Below are 8861 nucleotides of genomic sequence, written 5' to 3'. Positions count from 1 at the left end.
GCAGACTCCGTAATGTTAGCACAGAGTCGTATGCAGGGCTCAAACTCATGAACCATTAGATCATGACCTGAGCCAAAACCAAGAGTCAGATGTTTGACTGAGCCACCCAGGTGCCCCTAATCTTTTCTTAAAGAAACTTATTCTCAAGGAGTTTCTTCTTTCTTTCTTTCTTTCTTTCTTTCTTTCTTTCTTTCTCTTTCTTTCTTTCTTTCTTTCTTTCTTTCTTTCTTTCTTTCTTTCATTTCAGAGAGAGAGAGTTCATGAGTGGAGGAGACAGGGAGAGGGAGAGAGAGAGAGAATCTTAAGCAGGCTTCATACTCAGCATGGAGCCCAACATGGGGCTTAATCCCACAACATTGGGATCATGACCTGAGTCGAAATCAAGAGTTGGATGCTCAACTGGCTAAACCACCCAGGCTGTCCCTATTCTCAAGGAGTTTCTTGAGGGGGTGTTATTATGATGTAGTGAGATCTAGATTATATGTAGTCAAAGCAGAGAAAACAGTATGAGTGAATGCCCAGATTTTTTTTTTTTTTTTTGAAGAATGGCACATAAGAGGGCATAAAGTAATGTTTGGTTCCTTTTACCTTACCTTACCTTACCTTTTTCCTTATCTAGTCATAGAAACCAGTTCTTCAAGTTAGTGATTCTTTGTTTTCCATTTTGAGAAATTTCTGTCCAAATACTCTTCGATGTGCATCCATCTTGGCTAGGGTTCTAGAAATTCATCTTTAGGATTTGGGAACACTTCATGCTTTTGTTTCAAATCAATGCCCCCTGGTTTAGGTGTATCTGACTCTGACTTCCGTGCTTTGTCATATTTTTGTTATTAGTTCCATAAACAAGATATATGGGCCAAGCATGACTTGTGTTCATGGCATTGTATTTTATGTTTACTCGTTAAATTTTTTGTCTTCCACCCTGGGGCAGTTAACCTATCTTGCTCACTATCAATAGGTCTATCACAAGTTAGATTTCTGTAAATATTTAACAGGAAAATAAATGAATCTTTTAATTTGCTTTGGAAAGCTGTCCATAAAAACAATGAGAGCACTGGCAAAAATCGCCAACATCAACTTTTTCAGGACCCTGGAAATTAATGAAAGAGTTGCAGCAGTCCAAAGATCATTAAATTAAGACGAGTGGCTGAAGCTCTGTAAGAACTGTGAGCTTCGTGGGATTTTCACTTCCTGCCTTATTGCCGCCCTGCCTCCCCTTTTCTATGGTATCCCTGACAACACAACCTTACAACTAAGGTAGCTGTAAAAATGAGTAGCTTAACAGAAACTGGAGGGGAAGAAAGGGTTGGAGCTCCTTAGAAAGCCTTGCCCCAGAGAGGATCGCTATCTGATCAATCTAGCCACTCACTGAAAAGTTCAGATCACAGGGCTTATCTTTATTTGATCGTACTCTGAGCTTACTCTGTGTGCACAGCCCTATCCCCAAGATGTGACGGTTGTGTGACATCACACGGCCTGAGGTGACCATCAGGTTGGAAACTAATAAGAATTCCATGGAAAAAACTTAAAATGAAAAACCAGGAATGAGATGATCATAGGGGGCCTTGAAAAGCTCTTGCACATTCCTAAGAATCCAAAAGGCCAGATGCAGGTTATGAGGTTATGTATAAACAGGGAGTGAAGGCTAGTGGAAAGTTGTAAAATGCATGCTGGAGCGTTGAAGGTGTGCCCCCCCAAACCATACTGGGCTGCTTGGCAAAGGATAGGAGGCATTATTCCAAAGCATTTAAGGGAATCTCTGTCCAGTCATTTGCTGGCTGCTATGCCAATCAAGCAGGGATGTTAGTTGCTGCCCATGACAAAGAACGCAGACTGTACTGAATGAGTCCAGGAAAGTCACTTAACAAACAGTAAGAACAACAACAACACAAGTAGCAAGAAAATAAAAATTTTAAATTCTAGAGGGAATCTGATTTCTAAAATTTCCATATTATAACATTTGAAATACTCAGTTTTTAAGAAAAATTTATGAGACATGCAAGAAACAGGAAAGTGTGACCCAGACACAAGAAAATAAGCAGTTAGTAGAAAAAAAATTGTCTATAAGGAAGATAAGATGTTGTACTTTCTAGAAAACTATTTTAATTCAGCTATGGTAATATGTTCAAATATAACCACAACCATATCTAAAGAACTAAAGGAAAATATAGGAATGAAGGCTCATGAAAAGAAAATAAATAAGGAGACAGAAATTATTAAGAAGCAAGCCAAAGAGAAATTCTGCAGTTGAAAAGGACAATAACAAATAAAATTTCACTGGACAGGGCCAATATAAGATTTGAACTGGCAGAAGATAGAATCTGTGACCTTTATTCTAAGTCAATTGAGATTATACAGTCTGAGGAATCCAAGAGTGCAGTAAAATCAGACCTGTGAGACACCAGCAAGGATCCTGGCAAACCTATAATGAGAGTTAGAGAAGAGAGAGACAAAGGGGAAGAAAGAATATTTGAAGTAATAATAATCACAAAATTTCCAAATTTGATGAAAGACATTAGCACAACCAAGATGCTTAACACACTGCAAGTGGGACAAACACATGGAAATCCACAGCTAAATACATCAGAGTCAAGCTGTCAAAGTTCAAACACAGATAATCTTTAAAAAAAATTTTTTTTAACATTTATTTATTTTTGAGACAGAGAACATGAACAGGGGAGGGTCAGAGAAAGAGGGAGACACAGAATCTGAAACAGGCTCCAGGCTCTGAGCTGTCAGCACAAAGCCCCATGTGGGGCTCAAGCCCATGAACCGTGAGATCGTGGCCTGAGCTGGACTCAAGAGTAAGAATTGTTAACATACAAACTAAAAACAAAAGCGCTCCCCTCCCACCCCAATTAATACAAGCTGTCAGAATTGTAGAGAGAGATAGCAAATGCATCAAGGGTAGTTGGAGACTTTAACACCCTACTTTAAATAATGGATAAAATACTATGCAGAATATCAAAAAGAAAACCGGTTTGAAAATGTTTTAAAGCAGTTAGATCTAACAGATGATTGATAGAACAATTCACCCAACCACAGCAAAATGCATATGCTCGCTAACAATACATGAACCATTCTACAAGATAACATATTAGGCCATTAAAAAAAAAAGAGTACATTTAAAGGAGAGAAATTTTACAAAGTCTGCTCTCTTATCACAATGGAATAAAATTAGAAATTGGTTAATTGAAGGAAATTTGGGAGATTCACAGATATGTAGAAATTAAACAATTCTTCTAAGTAACCAATGGAAAAATAAGAAATTATAAGGAAATGTGGAAAATACTTGGAGATAAATGATACTGGAAAATGACATGAAAATGAATGGGGTACACCTCACTCTGGGAAGTGTTTATGGCCGTCAGCATATATATTAAAGAAGAGAAAAGATATTAAATCATAACCCGACCTTGAAATTAGAAAGTGAAGAGAAATGCATATGTAAACAAGCAGAAAGGAGAAAGAAAGATGAGAGAGGAAATATGAGACATCAAGGATAGAAAAATGAAAGAAAAAAATCCACAAAAATGAAAAGATATCAGCTTATCATTTAGCTGAAAAGGTAAAACCAACAATTGATAAACCCTATGATCTATGGATGATGTTGGGTCTAACTGCTTTAAAGTAGATTTTCAAGATTTACCAAGAAAGAAAGAAAAGACACAAATTACAAAAATCAAGGATCAGGAAGACAGCATTATGAAGGAATAGCACAATTGATGCCAAACAGTTAGAGAACTCAGAGGAAATAGAAAAATCCCTAGAAACTCAGAAACACCAAAACTGATATCAGAAGAAATAGAGTGCCTGAGGAACAAGAGGTTAAATTAGTAATTTAAAACCTTTCCGCAAAGGAACACGAAGACCCAGCATGGCTTTCCTGCTCTCTTGGGCAAAATATTTAAAGAATCGCTGGCAATTCTCACAAAAAGTAGAGAGGAGGGACGACTCCTCAGCCCATTTTATGTGGCCGGTATTTTCCAGAAGGCCAAACCAGACAAGGATATCACAAGAAAAGAAAACTACTGACTTATGTAACTTATGAATATCAATGAAAAAAATCCTTAAAATGCTGTAATTCAAGTTAAATTTCCCAATAGAAACACTGCAGGTCTTTTTACCAGCTAATACACTGCTATTTCTCTCTCAGTAAACTAAACATAATTTACCATTCACTGGATGCCCTGACTTGAAATAGTCTATTGTTTGAAATGTAGAATATTTTTACTATTTCAAAAATTATGCATAGAGTAAGACTATTTTTATATATCAGACCTCAATTATACAACATTTAAATTTGCATAGAATGTGAGCTCTCTGAAAGTCTTTTTCCCTAATATAAAGAAACTATCCATTTCCAAATCTTATTAATGCAGATAATCTATATAAATATTAATTATACACTGTGTCACAAAATGGAATAGTTATTTGCTTTATGGTGAGTATGTGTGTGTGTGTGTCTGTCTTTTAGAAATGTACATTAAGAATTCAGTGGTATTTTCCAACCTTCCTTTTTTAATTTTCTCCAGTCCCTGGGAGCAACTTGCAGTCTTTTTTTTTTTTTTTCCTTCCTCCTCTTGTGCTCATTCTCCCTGTTTTTTTGAACTCTCTTTTCTCTCCCTTTATATCTGGTTCTCAACTTCTTTTGGGGGGAAATACCTTGAGCAGAATATAGTGGGAAAAGAATCTCGACCCCTTTCTTTTCCAAATTCATTTTTATCCCTTCCCATCTCAACAAAAACTTTATGGAATCAACACCACCGTGCTCTGTGGGGAAGAAAGAAAAAAAACTTGTTAGCTTAGCTCTGCTCGAAGCTGGAGGGTGCTGGGACCCTGTGTAGTGCATGGAATTCTAGATTTTCCCCTCCTTTCTCTGTATATTGGGCTCAGAGATTACACTGTGCCTCTATGTGAATATGGACAGTTAGCATTTGCCATTTAAAAAAGAAAGAAAAAAAACTTTTAAAAATGGGATTATAGAAGGAGAGCAAAGGCTGGGTTTGAGACGTTTGGGTGGGTTCAGTGGGCATTTTGACAACATGGCTTCTCCTTCGGCATGTTTAATTGTCATGTTTAATGGACGTCCTTGCAGTTGAAGATGACACTTCTAAAATAGAATTCTCTCCTGATGATGACTTAAGCCCTGCCACTCGCAGGGAGAATCAGCAGAACCTGTAGGCTCTTATTTGGAATTGACCTTCTCTTGTAATTGTGTCCCTGGTCATTTTTCAATTTTCTTTTTGTTTCACTGGAAAAGAAAGATACGCTTACAATCTTCCATTGTAAGCGTTAAGAATGTACAAGTGGCTTTGTTACGATAAAACTAAATGCGTACACACACCAAACAGAATTCAGTGGCGTTTTGTAATCACCTGCTTCTCTAATTCTCTTTAGTTTCCCATTCAAACTCTGACCTGTTTACGTCTGATCAGTGATTTCCTTGCACAGATGCGTTTAGGGAAGGCTCAGAATTATTAGTGTCCACCTGAAATTACTCACAGTTCAGCCCGTAAGATACAGTATAATTATCAACTGCATTTCTGTTACTTTGTTTGATATTTTTTGCTACTGTATCCATTTGCTACCATACAGTTCTGGACAAATGCTAAAAGCTATTACAGGTTATCTGACTTTGCTCTTCAGACTTTTCGAGACAAAACTTTAAGAATGCCTCATTCCTGATATTGTGCATTTGAAGAGAGTGGCTGAGGAAAGACTGGGGAGAGACACAATCAAGAATAGAAAATGTAGACACCTTATATTTTTAGTGAGCAAATAAAAGAGTTAAAGGTAGCTCTTAGGTTTTGAACGTAGAAAGCGAGTAAAAATATGGCTTCTGCTTTAACAATGAACACAGTTGGGTGAACTGCAAAACCATAGCTCTGTCCTTCTGTTGGGCCCAGAGAGCACTGTGGTCTCCAGGCCACCAAGTAAGCAAGTGATGAAAATTCCAGAGCAGCTCAGTTCTTTCCATTTGGGGGAGCTGGTGGTGGACTGCCTGGGCTTTGACCGGGCTTGGAGGAAGGGGTATTGCCATCCAAGACTGTTGAGAAGAAAGCATCTGAGATGCTGACCAGTTATCAGCAGTTATCATCAGGGAGGCATGGAGGGTCTATCCAGAATCCATGAGTGGGAGTCACACTGCCTTGCCCCCTCTTTTCCCTAGAAAGGAGGGTCCTGAGACCTGTACCTAAGACTGAGGCTGGGCCAGAAGACCAAGAAGGCTCCAACCCCACCATGAACCTTGTACCAAACAACAAGCAACAATAGGTGGCCCCAGGGGAAGGTCAAGAGACTGGAGAGGGACCTCGTGCCCCTTCTGAGGCATCTAGTAGAGGGCCCGTGGCATTGGCAGTCGAGACATAACAGTCATCGAAAAATAAATGTGGGATGAGAATGTAATATGTGACAGGTGTGTTAACAAACAAGACAAAGTATGTATAATAATTACGCAGGTAGTTTTGAGCCTTGTTAAGTGAGCATGTGTACGTTGAACACAGATAAGTAAGAATGGAAGGGTCAGGTAAGGGCCTGGCATTCACAAGGCATCAAGCATTCATGCCTTAAGTGAACCACCTGTTGGCCAGACCCACTGTGGGCCAGCATAGCCTCTGCTGAAATCTGTAGAAAGAACTGAACACACTGCTCAGCAGCTTAAGGGCAAGCTACAATTACTGGCCAGGTGGAACTGCCCCTGTTGGTTGGTCTTCAAGTCTTGCTCTTACAACACACCATCACCGGGAAGGGCCAATGTGGCACACAGAGACATGGCGGCAGCCCAGGATTTAGGGAGTGAGGTCTTCTCATCCTTCTTGTGCCGTCTCCCAAGTGTGAGAATCCACCAGTCTTCTCCCTTTGCTTCTCGCTGCATGTTTTACTTGGATTGAATAACCATGGGGGTCAAGTGATTTAATTTTAGCTGTAATCCTTTCTGTTCGGCAATCACGTGTTATGCTGTCTGGTTGTGTGTCGGAAGCGATCATATACTCAAGTTAATGTCCCACTCTGACAGAGCTTTCCAGAACAGAGATGCTCTGTATTCTGCCCTTTGCAGAAATAATACAGCCAAGAAAGCTTGGAGGAGGGGGCAGATGACAGAGCCTAGAATAAGCCCACAGTGCCTCACACAAATGGTTGGGAGCAAAGGGTGTCCTCTACAACTGGCCAAACAGGTAGTAGAATTTCAGCACGTTTAAGAAGACAAAGGCAAATTCTGAGAAACCTAATGCTGTTAAATTGGGTAGGGGGGGAAAGACAGCCAGCGAATTTTCTAGTTGCTCTTCATAAAGAGTCAATGCATTCTACCCAAAGACAAGGGAAATAAGACTATAAACTATAACGATAAAAGTTACTATGAGAACAAAAAAATACAACTGTTGAGATAGAACTAAAAATAACCCAAACAAAGGAAACAGCGGACCTAATGAAAGCCCTCTAAGGTATGCATACCAATGGCCAATTTACACAACATAAGATATGATAGAGCCAAACCCAATATGTCAGTCATATCGACATATTTAAGCGGGTTTAATTTACTTCAGAAAATAAACAGATATTCAGACTGAATCATAACGCGAAACGTAACTCTGTTCTATTTCAAAAGGCGCATCTAAAGCCACATCTTCAGAAAGGTCGAACACAGAAGTATACACATATGTATGCCAGGAAAATGGAAATAAACAACAGCTTATGTTGCTATTTTACAAGTCAAGTAAGAAGCATTAATCAAAACAAAGAAGTGTTATGCTAAACTGTGTAATTCGTACAATAACGGTGCGACAGTTTTGAATATCAATGCATCAAATAAAAGTAGTGAGGTTTAGGTAACAGTAATTAAAGAATTAAAAAAAGTTATAAACTCTCTTACTCTTCTCCTCTTAATTCAAGATAGATCAAGCAGCTAAGAAAAAGTAATGATATAGAAGAGATAAGCAAAATAATCAATAAACTAGACCGGAAGTTAAATACATTTAACTTTCTACCATAATTGATAAGAAAGTTTATTTTCAAGTATATAAGTAATAGTCATGAAAGTTGAACTTACAGTTGGACACAAAACTATCTTAATGCATTCTGAAAAGTGGAATTAATCTAGACAGACTCCTTTTTTGTCAGTGCAGTAAAACTAGAATTTTATTTCACAGTTCAAAACAAAAATGGCCTTTCGCCTAAAATTTGAAAATATTCTTAATAAGTTATACTTGGGTCAAATTGAAAATACGAAATAAGCAATGAGTTTTTAGAAAAGGACAATAATGCAAATGGCATATAATCAAAACTATGAAAAACAATAATGTAGTACTAAAGGAAAACTTACAGCCTTTAAAACACATATAAGTTTAAGAAAACAAAGGAAAATAAACTAAACACCTGGTTAAATATATCATTAAAAGTACAATAAAATAGATACATAAGTAAAAGAAGAAGAAAGGAATTATTGAAAAATAAAATAATCAGGAATAAAACAAAAATTAGAAAAAAAAATAAGTAGAAAATCTGGGAGTTTTGATGCCCAAAAATAATGAAGATTGATATACTATTCACACACCTAATCAATACAAAAGGGAAATGCCCAAACTCACAAAGGAAGAAATTCACAGGATAAATAATGAAAAAAAAAAAGGAAAAATTTTTAAAAATCCTGAAACTGTTTTGCATAGCTCAATGAAAATAAAATTGAAACTCTGTGCACAAATTTTTTTCTAGGGAAATATAATTTAATAAACCTGACGCTATAAAGGATGAAAAGCTGAAAAGTAGATTTATTTTCACAGCAGCTAAAATAAAATCATCGAAGAACCATTCCTCTGACTTTGCAACTAAAGGTAGGCTAAGATTCACACGCTGATTTTACC

The sequence above is a fragment of the Felis catus genome, chromosome A1, assembly GCF_018350175.1.
Source record: "Felis catus isolate Fca126 chromosome A1, F.catus_Fca126_mat1.0, whole genome shotgun sequence".
NCBI lineage: Eukaryota > Metazoa > Chordata > Mammalia > Carnivora > Felidae > Felis > Felis catus.
Note: the sequence above shows the minus strand (reverse complement) of the source record.